The 15,529-nt window shown below is 44.4% G+C and overlaps 1 protein-coding gene across 1 annotated transcript in view; it reads right to left on the reverse strand.

Annotated features, from left to right (window-relative positions):
- RASSF6 (Ras association domain family member 6) overlaps nt 1–15,529 on the reverse strand; it is an 86,786-nt gene that overhangs the window by 801 nt on the left and 70,456 nt on the right. The gene's annotated exons all lie outside the window — the stretch shown is intronic.

The following is a 15,529-nucleotide window of genomic DNA, read 5'->3' on the forward strand; positions in this document are numbered from 1 at the left end:
CAAGCATATATTTGGGGAAGAATAGTTGTTGGGTCAAGGAGTCTTCAGTTTACAGCTGTTCCTCCTGACTCCACAATCAATAATGGGCATAGTGAGAATAGTCATTTGTGCTATATGAAGTTAGTCCTCACTAGAAACTATGATTCTTAGGAAGAATTGCTTTATAATACACAGTCCAATGGATGAAATGGAAAGTAATACCGTAAAAGAGTTAGAAGATCTAAATGAGGATCAATTGCGCAAGATATAATCCCCTTAACTCCCCACAGACTTTCCCTGCCCTCTGCTCACCTCCCTGTTATTCACTACAGATGACCGAACCTTTCAAGATTTGCTTGGATGGTTCATTCCAAAAGTTTGCTTCAGTCTCACCCTGTTCTTTATGAGTCAAAATTCTAAGTTGCCATAAAAAGTCATGAATGATACCCCGAGGCAATGTCAGGCTAAGGTGTCCATAACCGACCAGTAAAATTAATTCTGTGGGCCCTGCATGCAAATATTGCCTCATACTTGTTTGAAAATTCCCATAATGTTGCTGTAAGGGAATTGCTAGGACAGCAATTCCCAGTAACTGTTTAGACCCTGGAGGAAGGGGCACAAGGGACAGTGAGCCCTAAGCTGAAGCCCCCCGCTTTCCCTTCCTATTGCCAGGCCCTATCCTAGGTAATAGGCGACAACCACGAAGACGTTCCCTCCCTGAATATGTGAAACACAAAACGCAGACAAGACGAACAACAAAAACGGAAGGTCAGCTAGCCAAGGGTCAGTAACAGTCGAGCGATGCAGTGCCAAAACGGAGTCCAAAGAATAGTCAGTAGGGAAAGCCAAAGGTCAAGGATAATAGTGTAAGCAAAACAGGGACAGTAAAGAGCAAGTATGCACACGGCAATAGCAAGCACTGGTGTGAATAAGAGCCAAGGTTAAATAGGGAGGGAGAACCCGCCCCGTGGAGTTGACAGGAAGGCAGGCCGTCCATCACAGGGCAAGGTCAGATTAACCACTTAATGGACAGAGGTAACATTTGCAGAAGACGGGTGTGGTGCAAATGCAATCACAGAACTAGAGCTGAGTTCATACAGTGCGACCACAAACTTTAATCCAAGAACCAAACTGCACCCGCCTCCTGCGCCGCAGCACGCGAGCAGAGGGCGGTGCAGAGACCCGAACAGGCAGAGATGTTACAGTTGCCAACCTAAATTTATACTTCACTAGCATGTGCTCGCGACTTCGTCTGTGGGTTGGCGTTGGCGCTGTGCCGCTTATATTTAGGCATTTGTGTTTGGTTAGGAGTCGCCGTGTGGCCTCACGTTCACCCCTGTGCGCCCTGACCTCATTTACCCCTCGCCTGTCCCCGCGGCCTCTCCACCTACTGCCTTGCCCTGGCACCCTCCCTCTCCTTTATTCCCCCGCGATCATATGCCCCCCCTGAGGAAACCCCTTCCACCCTGCACCCTCTCCCACAGCACACTGGCTTCCCTTTCCCTCCCGAGGCCCTCCGGCTTTCCCTCCTGGCAGGCACCCCTCGCAACCACCACCCCCAAGGTACCCCTTCTCCACAAATTCCCTTGCCGTGACACCCCCTTCCCCCGTGGCCGTATAACACTGCGTACTTACCCAAGCCTGGACGCGACACTGTGTGCGAGTGCAGACACACGTTGCACGGTCACTACATCGCCGACTGACATGCAGACTCCATAGGCCGCAGCCGCTGCAGGAAAGCAGGCCGAACACAGCTTCCCGGCAGCGCTGCAGTCAACATCCTCTCCATCTGAGGTGGAAGAGTTTGGTCCCCCGGTAAGCGCACACAGCCGGCGCAAGCGATGCAATTGTGGCAGCCAGACACTACGGACGCTTTTTCGGCACGCGCCAGAGATTTGAGAGACGCTATGTTCCTCTGCTTGAAAGGCCGACTGCTAGCGCCGCCCACACAGTAGTGCCAGCAAACCGAGTGAAAGGCTGAAGGGCCTGGGATGATGTCATCTCAAGTCCTTCAGCGAATTATGCCGTGAAAATCACCGGTCGCGGCGGTGAAGTCCGGTGGTGTACATGGATGTAAAGTAGCCTATGTGTGTCAAATTTCAGGCTAATCTGTTTGGCCGTTTACGCGTGATTGAGGAACAAACATCCAAACCCACAAAAATCCAAACATATATTAGTAGGATAGGATTAGTAGATTGTTGTCTAGCCCTTGCCATCTGTAAACCAAGTTTAGACACGGACAGTGTCCTTAGCAAACGCTAACATAACTAATAGCACCAGTAGTGTAAGTACTGCTGTAGTAGCCATAGCGGCTACTACGGGGCTTGGAACCTGCTGTTTTTTTGTTTGTTTTTTTAACCTCTTCTCGACGGGTCACTGTATATAAATGTCGACTCTTGCTGAGCTTTGTGCAGAGATGGCGTTTATATACTGACCCTACTAAATTGGGGATCGGGTCTCCACAATAGCTGCTGGTGTCCACAGAGACATGATGAGGACCTGATCAGGGAAAATTTGTTGCAGTAACAAACTTTCCTTGATATTAGCTGACAGCTAACACTCTGCTTCTTAAACCCCAGTCAGACATTAATTTAACCCCTTGGATGCCTTACTGGCATTTCAGGGCTCTGCAAAAGTGTCATGGAATCCAAAAATCAAATTGTCTAAATCTGTGCTCCAAAAACCAAAATAGCACTCATTCCCTTTTCTGACTGGCTGTACCCAAACAGCAGTTTATCCCCACATATGTCATTAAGTACATTATCCTGGGTACAACAGTGTCATACATGTGGGCATAAAATGCTGTTTGGGCACACAGCAGGGCGCAGAAGTGAAGGAGCAATATGTGCTTTTGTACCGCAGATTAAGTTGGTCTTTGGATGGCATGTCACATTTGCAGAGACGCTAAAATCACCCCTACAAAATGTAGTCAATTCTTGGGGAATGCCAATTTACTAGTACCTGTAGGGCTCTGCAAAAACAACATGGTGTCCTCTAAATCTATACTCCAAAAGCTAAAAAGCGCAGTGCCCTTACTGTGTGTCCAAGAAGCATTTTACACCCACGCATACAGTGTTGGCCAAAAGTATTGGCACCCCTGCAATTCTGTCAGATAATACTCATTTTCTTCCAGAAAATGATTGCAAGTACAAACTCTTTTGTATTAATATCTTCATTTATTTTGCTTGCAATGAAAAAACACAAAAGAGAATGAAAAAAAAGTCAAATCATTGATCATTTTACACAAAACTCCAAAAATGGGCTGGACAAAAGTATTGGCACCCTCAGCCTAATACTTGGTAGCACAACCTTTAGACAAAATAACTGCGAACAACCATTTCCGGTAACCATCAATGAGTTTCTTACAATGCTCTGCTGGAATTTTAGACCATTCTTCTTTGGCAAACTGCTCCAGGTCCCTGAGATGTGAAGGGTGCCTTCTCCAAACTGCCATTTTGAGATCTCTCCACAGGTGTTCTATGGGATTCAGGTCTGGACTCATTGCTGGCCAATTTAGAAGTCTCCAGTGCTTTCTCTCAAACCATTTTCTAGTGCTTTTTGAAGTGTGTTTTGGGTCATTGTCCTGCTGGAAGACCCATGACCTCTGAGGGAGACCCAGCTTTCTCACACTGGGTCCTACATTATGCTGCAAAATTTGTTGGTAGTCTTCAGACTTCATAATGCCATGCACACGGTCAAGCAGTCCAGTGCCAGAGGCAGCAAAGCAACCCCAAAACATCAGGGAACTTCCGCCATGTTTGACTGTAAGGACTGGGTTCTTTTCTTTAACCCCTTAGCGACCTTTGACGTACTATTACGTCATGGACGCGAGGTACTTCGCGCACCATGAAGTAATTGTACGTCATGGTGATTCCGCCCGCTCACTAGCTGAGCGGGCGGAATCGGAACTGGGTGATGGCTGTTACTGACAGCTATCACCCTTTTCCATAACCTCCGGTCGGTACTTTTACCGATCGGAGGTTTTAACCCTTTGATTGCGATGGTCAAACATGACCACCGCAAACAAAGGGTGCCGTGATCTCTCCCCCCCCCGCCGGCACCCCCCGCGGCGAGATCGGGGGGTGCCGGTATCTGTAATACGTAGTCTGGGGTCTGGTTAGTGATCCCAGACAGCCCTGAGCACTCACTTACCTGGTGATGCTCCCGGCGTCTTCTGGAAGTGAGTCTGTGCCGTCCGCACAGTTCACTTCCTGTTTCTCGAGTGAGACACGTGCAGGCTGTCACTGCAGCCTGTGTCTCATTCTATAGTAGAGAATCAGTGATGCAATCATCACTGATCCATGTGTCCCATAGGGACACAAGAACAAGTAAAAAATCCCCCACGATCATATGCCCCCCCCTGCGGAACCCCTTCCACCCTGCACCCTCTCCCACAGCACACTGGCTTCCCTTTCCCTCCCGAGGCCCTCCGGCTTTCCCTCCTGGCAGGCACCCCTCGCAACCACCACCCCCAAGGTACCCCTTCTCCACAAATTCCCTTGCCGTGACACCCCCTTCCCCCGTGGCCGTATAACACTGCGTACTTACCCAAGCCTGGACGCGACACTGTGTGCGAGTGCAGACACACGTTGCACGGTCACTACATCGCCGACTGACATGCAGACTCCATAGACCGCAGCCGCTGCAGGAAAGCAGGCCGAACACAGCTTCCCGGCAGCGCTGCAGTCAACATCCTCTCCATCTGAGGTGGAAGAGTTTGGTCCCCCGGTAAGCGCACACAGCCGGCGCAAGCGATGCAATTGTGGCAGCCAGACACTACGGACGCTTTTTCGGCACGCGCCAGAGATTTGAGAGACGCTATGTTCCTCTGCTTGAAAGGCCGACTGCTAGCGCCGCCCACACAGTAGTGCCAGCAAACCGAGTGAAAGGCTGAAGGGCCTGGGATGATGTCATCTCAAGTCCTTCAGCGAATTATGCCGTGAAAATCACCGGTCGCGGCGGTGAAGTCCGGTGGTGTACATGGATGTAAAGTAGCCTATGTGTGTCAAATTTCAGGCTAATCTGTTTGGCCGTTTACGCGTGATTGAGGAACAAACATCCAAACCCACAAAAATCCAAACATATATTAGTAGGATAGGATTAGTAGATTGTTGTCTAGCCCTTGCCATCTGTAAACCAAGTTTAGACACGGACAGTGTCCTTAGCAAACGCTAACATAACTAATAGCACCAGTAGTGTAAGTACTGCTGTAGTAGCCATAGCGGCTACTACGGGGCTTGGAACCTGCTGTTTTTTTGTTTGTTTTTTTAACCTCTTCTCGACGGGTCACTGTATATAAATGTCGACTCTTGCTGAGCTTTGTGCAGAGATGGCGTTTATATACTGACCCTACTAAATTGGGGATCGGGTCTCCACAATAGCTACTGGTGTCCACAGAGACATGATGAGGACCTGATCAGGGAAAATTTGTTGCAGTAACAAACTTTCCTTGATATTAGCTGACAGCGCCCTGCTGTGTGCCCAAACAGCATTTTATGCCCACATGTATGAATGCCAATTTACTAGTACCTGTAGGGCTCTGCAAAAACAACATGGTGTCCTCTAAATCTATACTCCAAAAGCTAAAAAGCGCAGTGCCCATACTGTGTGTCCAAGAAGCATTTTACACCCACGCATACAGTGTTGGCCAAAAGTATTGGCACCCCTGCAATTCTGTCAGATAATACTCATTTTCTTCCAGAAAATGATTGCAAGTACAAACTCTTTTGTATTAATATCTTCATTTATTTTGCTTGCAATGAAAAAACACAAAAGAGAATGAAAAAAAAAGTCAAATCATTGATCATTTTACACAAAACTCCAAAAATGGGCTGGACAAAAGTATTGGCACCCTCAGCCTAATACTTGGTAGCACAACCTTTAGACAAAATAACTGCGAACAACCACTTCCGGTAACCATCAATGAGTTTCTTACAATGCTCTGCTGGAATTTTAGACCATTCTTCTTTGGCAAACTGCTCCAGGTCCCTGAGATGTGAAGGGTGCCTTCTCCTAACTGGCATTTTGAGATCTCTCCACAGGTGTTCTATGGGATTCAGGTCTGGACTCATTGCTGGCCAATTTAGAAGTCTCCAGTGCTTTCTCTCAAACCATTTTCTAGTGCTTTTTGAAGTGTGTTTTGGGTCATTGTCCTGCTGGAAGACCCATGACCTCTGAGGGAGACCCAGCTTTCTCACACTGGGTCCTACATTATGCTGCAAAATTTGTTGGTAGTCTTCAGACTTCATAATGCCATGCACACAGTCAAGCAGTCCAGTGCCAGAGGCAGCAAAGCAACCCCAAAATATCAGGGAACTTCCGCCATGTTTGACTGTAAGGACTGGGTTCTTTTCTTTAACCCCTTAGCGACCTTTGACGTACTATTACGTCATGGACGCGAGGTACTTCGCGCACCATGAAGTAATTGTACGTCATGGTGATTCCGCCCGCTCACTAGCTGAGCGGGCGGAATCGGAACTGGGTGATGGCTGTTACTGACAGCTATCACCCTTTTCCATAACCTCCGGTCGGTACTTTTACCGATCGGAGGTTTTAACCCTTTGATTGCGATGGTCAAACATGACCACCGCAAACAAAGGGTGCCGCGATCTCTCCCCCCCCCCGCCGGCACCCCCCGCGGCGAGATCGGGGGGTGCCGGTATCTGTAATACGTAGTCTGGGGTCTGGTTAGTGACCCCAGACAGCCCTGAGCACTCACTTACCTGGTGATGCTCCCGGCGTCTTCTGGAAGTGAGTCTGTGCCGTCCGCACAGCTCACTTCCTGTTTCTCGAGTGAGACACGTGCAGGCTGTCACTGCAGCCTGTGTCTCATTCTATAGTAGAGAATCAGTGATGCAATCATCACTGATCCATGTGTCCCATAGGGACACAAGAACAAGTAAAAAAAAAGTGTAAAAAAAAAAATAAAGTATTTGAAAACAATTAATAAAGTTATAAAGTCCCCAAAATCCCTTTTTTCTATAAAAAATGAATTATGTAAAAAAACCACAAAAAATTAATAAAAACAATACATATTTGGTATTGTCGCGTCCGTAACAACCTGTACAACAAAACTGAAACAATATTTAATGTACACAGTGAACGGCGGTAAAAAATAACGGAAAAAACCCGCCGGAAGTAGTGATTTTTCGCCATCTCACCTTACAAAATGTGCTATAAAAAGTGATCAAAAAGTCATATGCACCCCAAAATAGTACCAATAAAATGCACAGGTTGTCCCGCAAAAAATAAGCCCTCAACCAACACTGTCAAGCAAAAAATAAAAATGTTACGCCTCTCAGAAGATGGCGATGCAAAAATCACTGATTTATGTCCCCAAATGTGTTTTTGTTCTGCAGACTTAGTATCGCATAAAAAAATAACATAAATGAGGTATCGCCGCAACCGTACCGACCCGCAGAATAAAGGTCACATGTTACTTATACTGTACGCTGCATGGCGAAAAATGTAAAAGGTAAAACTCAATACCAGAATTGATTTTTTCTCTTTTAAATCCAGCAAAAAAAGAGTTAATAAAATGTAATCAGTAAGTTTTAGGCACCCCAAGATGGTGTCATTACAAAATACATCGCATCCCGCAAACAACAAGCCCTTATATGGCCACGTCAGCAGAAAAATAAAGAAAATATAGCCTCTACCAATGTGAAGACAAAATCACGCAAAATCGCCAAATCATTAGAACACAACTGGGTGCGGCAGGCAGGGAATGTATAAGCTGTGCAAGCGAATATCAGGGGACACCCCATATTTACAGCTTATGAGGGAAAATATACCAGAAGTGACCCCCAAAGTGACCCCAGTGTGACTTCCCCAATCATAGGAGCTACTGGGGGTACAGTAGGGAATTTAGTGTCTGCAATGTCCTCCGCACCGCTTATACATTCCCTCTTCGCCATCTGCTGTGCAGTCACGTCCGGGATACTAATACTCACTACACCCCCTGATAAATTCTTTTAGGGGTGCAGTTTTCAAACTGCGCTCACTCCTTTGGGGAATCCACTTTTCTGGTACCTTACAGGCTCTACAAACATGACATGGCGTCTATATACCAAACATCTGAATCTGTGCTCCAAAAGCCGCATCGCGCTCCTTCCCTTCTGCCCCCTGCTGTGCGCCCAAACTGCAGTTTATGCCACATGTATGCCACATATATGACACTGGTGTACCCGGGATAACATATGTAATGTCATATGTGGGTATAAACTGATATTAGGGCCCAGCCAGACACAGAAGGGAAGAAGGTTATTTGGTTTTTGGAGCACAGACTTAGACGGTTTGGTTTTTGGATGCCATGGCACTTTTGCAGAGACTCTAAAATTTCCCCTACAAAATGGGGTCACTTCTTGGGGAATTCCAGTTTACTGGCACCTCCAGGGCTCTGCAAAAACAACATGGCACTCAGAAAGTCCCTCTAAATCTGTACCCCAAAAGCTAAAAAGCGCAGTGCTCCTTCGCTTCTGAGCCCTGCTGTGCGCCCAAGCAGCAGTTTATACCCACATATATAATTTTTTTGCCCCTCGGGATCGCCCACTTAATAGTTTTAGGAGTGCAGGTCTCTGACAACACAAAGTGGGTGCAATGCATTGGATACCAAAATGGCATATTTCTTTAAAAATTTCAATTTTTGGGAAGCATTTTTAGTCTCAAAATCATAATACCACTTGATACATTCCTTGACGGGTGTAGTTTCTAAAATGGGGTCACTTTTGAGGGGTTTCTATTGTATTGATACTTTAGGGGCTCAGCAAATGCGACATGGCACCTCAAAACTATTCCAGCAATATATGCCCTCCAAAATCCAAATAGCGCTCTTTCCATTCTGAGCCCCAACATGTACCCATACAGCAGATTATGATCCCATATGGGGTATTGCCGTGTTCAGGGGAAACTGTGTAACAAACTGTGGGGGGCTCTTAATTCTCTAACTACTTGCAAAAATTAAAAATATGGCGCTAAATGGACGATTTATTGGAAAAAAAGTAATTTTTCATTTTCACATCTCAATGGTAAAAAAATCTGTGAAACACCTGTAGGGTCCAAGTGCTCACTAAACCCCTTGATAAATTCCTTGAGGGGTCTATTTTTCAAAATGGGGTCGTTTTGGGGGGATTTTCCACTGTTCTAGCACTTCAGAGGCTCTCCAAATGCAACATGGTGCCTGAAACAGATTTCAGCTAAATTTGCCCTCCAAAATCCCAATAGCGATCCTTCAGCTCTGGACTTTACAGTGTGTCCATACATCACTTTACATCCACATGTGGGGCATTTCTGTAGTTGGGGCAAAGTGCTTGACAATTTGTGGGGTGCATTTTCTTTTTTAACCCCTTGTGGAAATGCATAATTTGGGGCTAAAGCTACATTTTATAGCAAAAAATGTCACTTTTCCTTTTGTTGGGCCAATTCTGTTACACTCCTGTAGGTTCAAAGGGCTCACTAAACCCCTTGGTAAATTCCTTGAGGGGTATAGTTTCCAAAATGGGGTGACATTTTGGGGGTTTCCACTGTTTTGGCACATTGGGGGCTCTGCAAAAGGGACATGGTGCCTGAAAAGTATTCTAGTAAAATCTGGCCTACAAAATCCAATTAGCGCTCTATCCGTTCTGAGAGCGACCGTGTGCCCGTACATTAGGGTACCAGCACATATGGGGTATTGTCGTGTTCAGGAGAAATTGTGTAACAAAATGTGGGGTGCAGTTTCTCCTTTAACCCTTTGTAAAGATGAAAAATTTGGGGCTACAGTGACATTTTATTATAAAAAAAAGTAATTTTTCATTTTCACATCTCAATGGTAAAAAAATCTGTGAAACACCTGTAGGGTCCAAGTGCTCACTATACCCCTTGATAAATTCCTTGAGGGGTCTAGTTTCCAAAATGGGGTGATATTTTGGGGTTTTCCACTGTTTTGGCACCTTGGGGGCTTTGCAATCGGGGCATGGCGCCTGAAAAATATTCTAGCAAAATCTGGCCTACAAAATCCAATTAGCGCTCCATCCGCTCTGAGAGCGACCGTGTGCCCGTACATTAGGGTACCAGCACATATGGGGTATTGTCGTGTTCGGGAGAAATTGTGTAACAAAATGTGGGGTGCAGTTTCTCCTTTAAACCTTAGTAAATGTGTAAATTCTAGGGCTAAATGAATATATTAGTGACAGAAATTGAAAAATGTAAATTTGACCTCCATTTTGTTTTAATTGTTGTGAAATGCTGAAAGGGTTAAGAAACTTTCTAACTGCTGTTTTGGATTCTTTCAGGAGTGCAGTTTTTAGAATGGGGTGACTTTTGGGGGGTTTTATTAGAGAGGCCTTTCAAGTTCCCTTCAGAACTGAACTGGTCCCTTGAAAAATGTGTTTTGGAAATTTTCTTGAAAATTTGGAAAATTACTGCTTGACTTGTAAGCCTTATAATATCTGAAAAAAATGAAAGGGTGCTTAAAATTTGATTGCTACATAAATCAGAGACATGGTTAATTATATTTATGAAAAAATTCGGGTAGTATGACTTTCTATTTGAAAGGCTTGCAATTTCAAAGTTTGAAAACTGCATTTTTTTCAAAATTTTCACCAAATTTCCTATTTTTTCATAATTAAAGACAAAACATATCGATGAAAATTTACTACTGACATGAAGTACAATGTGTTACGAAAAAACAATCTCAGAATCACTTGTGTAAGTTAAAGCGTCTCAAAGTTATCGCCATTTAAAGTGACACATGTCAGATTTGAAAAAAGAGGCCTGGTCCTTAAGTCACTTTTGGGCTGTGTCTCTAAGGGGTTAAAGGCCTCTTTTTTTTTCCTGTAAACTCTATGTTGATGCCTTTTCCCAAAAAGCTCTACTTTTGTCTCATCTGACCAGAGAACATTCTTCCAAAATGTTTTTGGCTTTCTCAGGTAAGTTTTGGCAAACTCCAGCCTGGCTTTTTTATGTCTCTGGGTAAGAAGTGGGGTCTTCCTGGGTATCCTACCATACAGTCCTTTATCATTCAGACGCCGCCGGATAGTACGGGTTGACACTGTTGTACCCTTGGAGATGGACTTGTAGCCTTGAGATTGCTCATGCTTCCTCGTAATTTTGCTTCTCAGGTCCTCAGACAGTTCTTTGGTCTTCTTTCTTTTCTCCATAATCAATGTGGTACACACAAGGACACAGGACAGAGGTTGAGTCAACTATAATCCATTTCAACTGGCTGCAAGTGTGATTTAGTTAATGCCACCACCTGTTATGTGCCTCAGGTAAGTAACAGGTGCAGTTAATTACACAAATTAGAGAAGCATCACATGATTTTTCAAACAGTGCCAATACTTTTGTCCACCCCCTTTTTTATGTTTTCTGTGGAATTATATCCAATTTGGCTTTTTGTTAATTCTTTTTGTGGTTTTCCATTGAAGACAAATTAAATGAAGATAATAATACCAAAGAATTTGTGATTGCAATCATTTTCTGGAAGAAACTGAATATTATCTGACAGAATTGCAGGGGTGCCAATACTTTTGGCCAACGCTAACTTATTTATACCCAGAATAGCCTACTTAATAGTTTTAAGGGTGCATGTCTCTTCTGACACAAAGTGGGTACAACGTATTGGGCACCAATATGGCATATTTCTTTTTTTTTTTTTCTAAAAAAAACAAAAAAAAAATAACAAAAACAATTTTCACTTTGTATATTAATTTTCGGGAAGCACTCTTAGGCTCAAAATGATAATACCCCTTGAGAAATTCCTTGAGGGGTGTAGTTTCTACAGTGGGGTCACATTTGAGGGGTTTTCACTGTATCGGTACTTTAGGGGCTCTGCGAATGCGACATGGCACCTGAAAACTATTCCAGCAAAATGTGTGTGCCAAAAGTCAAATAGCACTCTTTCCATTTTGAGATTCACCATGTACCCATACAGCAGAGTATGACCACATATGGGGCATTTCTGTGCTCAGAAGAAATTGTGTAACAATCTATGGGGTGATTTTTCTTCTTGAACCCCTTAAATTTAAAATATGGCGCTAAATGGACGATTTATTAGAAAAAAGTAAATTTTCATTTTTATGTCCCAATGCTAATAGAAACTGTGAAACAGCTGTATGGTCAAAACACTCACCACACCCCTTGAGAAATTTCATAAGGTGTAGTTTCAAAAATAGAGTCACTTTTGGGGGGTTTCCATTTTACTGGTACTTTAGGGGCTCTGTAAATGGGACATGAGCCTGAAAATGATTCCAGCAATATCTGCCCTTCGAAATCCAAATAGCACTCTTCCCATTCCCAGCCCCAACTATTTTGCGGCCGCTGCAAAATCACGGCTGCAAAATAGCGCCGCGTGTACGGTACCGGCTCCCATTGAAAACAATGGGAGCGTATATGGCCCGCAAATCCTCCCGCGGCATCTACGTACCAAATGACGAGCCAGAATACTCTGTGTGAACCCGGCCTAAGAGGGGCATTCTGGGGGATCAGCGCTGGTGTATTATCTCTCGTAAGCTCTAAATATGGGGTGTCCCCTGAAACCGCTCGCACAGCTTATACATTTCCTTCTAGTCGCAGCCACTTATGTCCTAATGATTTGGCGACTTTTGGGGGTTTTGTCTTCACATTGTACAAGCTAGATTTTTATTTTTATATTCTGGCAATATGGCCATATGAGGGCTTGGTGTTTGCGGTATTAGATGTACTTTTCAATGCCACCATTTTGGGGCCTGTAACTAATTGACATTTTATTAACTCTTTCTGGGTGGGATATAAAAGGAAACATCAATTCTGGCATTGCTTTTAGCATTTTTTTTTTCCCGTGCAGAGTACAGCATAAGTAACATGTTACCTTTATTCTGTGGGTCGGTATGGTTACGGCGATACCTCATTTATATGATTTTTTAATGCGTTGCTATTTGTGCAGCATAAAATTCAATTTAGGGAAAAAATCAATTATTTTTGCATCGCCATCTTCTGAAAGGCATAACGTTTTTATTTTTCGCTAGACAGAGCTGGTTGAGGGCTTATTTTTTGCGGGATGATCTCTGCTTTTATTGGTACAATTTTGGTTTTCATCTGACCATTTGATTACTTTTTGTTGAACATTTTGTAAGGCAAAGGTGGTGAATAATCATTATTTTGTGCGGTTTTCTACGTTTTTTTTTTATGACGTTCGCCGTTCGGGTTAAATAATGTTTTCATTTTATTGTTCAGGTTAGAAGCTGTCAGCCTGTGTAGATGCACAGGCTGACAGCTTCCTTTATGGCAGGATCAACCAGGTACGAGGACGGGGTACGTGATGGGGCAGACCCGGGGTCACTGATCAGACCCCGGGCTGCCCCCTACGAACACCGGCACCGCCGTGGGGGGTGCCGATTGGCACCATAACATAGTGAAACCCCGGAGATGCCGGTGGTCATGTTGACCGCCGGAATCTCAGGGGTTAACACGGTTCCTACCGCGGGTGTTACGGGGCATTGTCATCCGTATGTTACGGCTGACACCCGCAGTGCATGGTGCGCACACAGGTTCTGTGTGCGCACCATGTAGCCGCCATACTAGTACTGCGGTTTGCGGGAAGTCCTTCCCTGCAACACCGTACTATTACGGCGGATGTCGGGAAGGGGTTGAACAGTTGAAGATTTGAACCGTCATTTGCATCGAACATTTAAGAAAATCATAAAAATATATAATTTGCGTAATAATTTGGCTGCGGTATATAATGGTGAATAGGTATCCTTCATTGAGGCTGAAAGCACAACACCAGTTGACTAAAGGAAGCGGATTCCACTAACTTGAATAGCAACAACCACATACCACCAGAAACTTGGCCAGGTGTGAGTTCAGTTGATGAACATGTGGATGGCTGGGTGCCTATTGCTGGTTGTATTCAGTTATGACAGCTCATGATTAGAGATGAGCAAGTAGTATTCGATCAAGTAGGTATTCAATCGAATACTACGGTATACAAAATACTCATATTCGATCGAATACTACTCGCTGTTCGCAGTGAAAACTCAATTCAGAACTAAGGTTGATTGGCCGAATGCTACACAGTGTATTGCATTCGGCCAATCAATGCTGGTTCTGCAGAACAAGTAAAAGCAAAGTGGAAGGAGTAGGACATGGCGCAGGGAGAATGATAGACCTGCAGGATAGTACCTTTGAGTAGCAATCCCCAGCATCCCTCATAGCATTCAGCCAATCAACGCTGGTTCTGCAAGAGGCTCATCTTTGACGAGGCGGAGTCTAAGATCGGACCACAATATAGACTGCATATTTAACATTAGAGCAGGCTCCGATCAGACTCCGCCGCCTATACACTGTATAGCATTCAGCCAATCAACGCTGGTTCTGCAGGAGGGATGCTGGGGATTGCTACTCAAAGGTACTATCCTGCGGGTCTATCATTCTCCCCACGCTGTATCCTACTCCTTCCACTTTGCTTTTACTCATCCTGCAGAACCAGAATTGATTGGCCGAATGCTAAACACTGTATAGCATTCGGCCAATCAATGTTGGTTCTGCAGGAGGCTCGTCTTTGAAGAGGCGGAGTCTAAGATCGGACCACAATGTAGACTGCTCTAATGTTAAATATGCAGTTTTCATTGTGGTCGGATCTTAGACTTCACCTCGTCAAAGATGTGATATGTGACATATATGTACCACACTATGATCCTTTACACCAGAAAACAAGTGTCCCCATAATAATAATGTGTCCCCATAATCATACAGATGTATCGTACAGGGTTAATGGCGTGTCAGCAGGCGCGGGGTACTGCTTTTGATTTTACTCGATAGTTCCCGATGCTGACTGCCCAAGTACCACATTCTCTTTCGCTCCTCCTCAACACTCTCCTCCTGCTACTCGTGGACTTGGCGACTCCTATTTGTCAAATATTGGCTTCCCCTGAAACAAGCATTTTATTCCCATAGACTATAATGGGATTCGATATTCGATCGAGTAGTCGAATATTGAGGACTACTTGAATCGAATATTTGAATCTCGAGTATTTAACTACTCGCTCATCTCTACTCATGATACAAGTGAGAAGGAGTAGGAGGGCTGAGAGAAGCAGACAGTGATGATGATGCTGATGAGTCTGAAGGTGATGAATATGTACTAGTTGTGTTTGTAGTCCGGATACAAGAACAACAATGGGGAGGAGGATGGTCTTGCCAACATTGTAATACAATGTCACTGCTAAGTCATTTTTTTCCCATATGACCTTCTGATGATGGGACTTGTGCCAATGGAGAAACATAGTTTCTAAACTTCCTACCTCTGTATTTGAATGATCAGGGCTTACTTTGTGCCTGCAAATCTGGCACACTGTAACAGATTTTTTGTTTAGCAATGTAGAAAAAAAATCCCACACAGGAGATAACTGCACACAGCCATAATGTCCGCAATAAACAATTGAAACATGCCTGCAGCTGCTGCCACCACTTGCACAGGTATCTCCTTCTTTTACATTACCCTTACTTTTTCCACTTTCTTTCAGAAAGTTTTATACAACAAAAACTCAATCAAATGGGTACTAATAGGTTTTGATGATGTTTGGCAATTTAA

The sequence above is a fragment of the Leptodactylus fuscus genome, chromosome 1, assembly GCF_031893055.1.
Source record: "Leptodactylus fuscus isolate aLepFus1 chromosome 1, aLepFus1.hap2, whole genome shotgun sequence".
Taxonomy (NCBI): Eukaryota; Metazoa; Chordata; class Amphibia; order Anura; family Leptodactylidae; genus Leptodactylus; species Leptodactylus fuscus.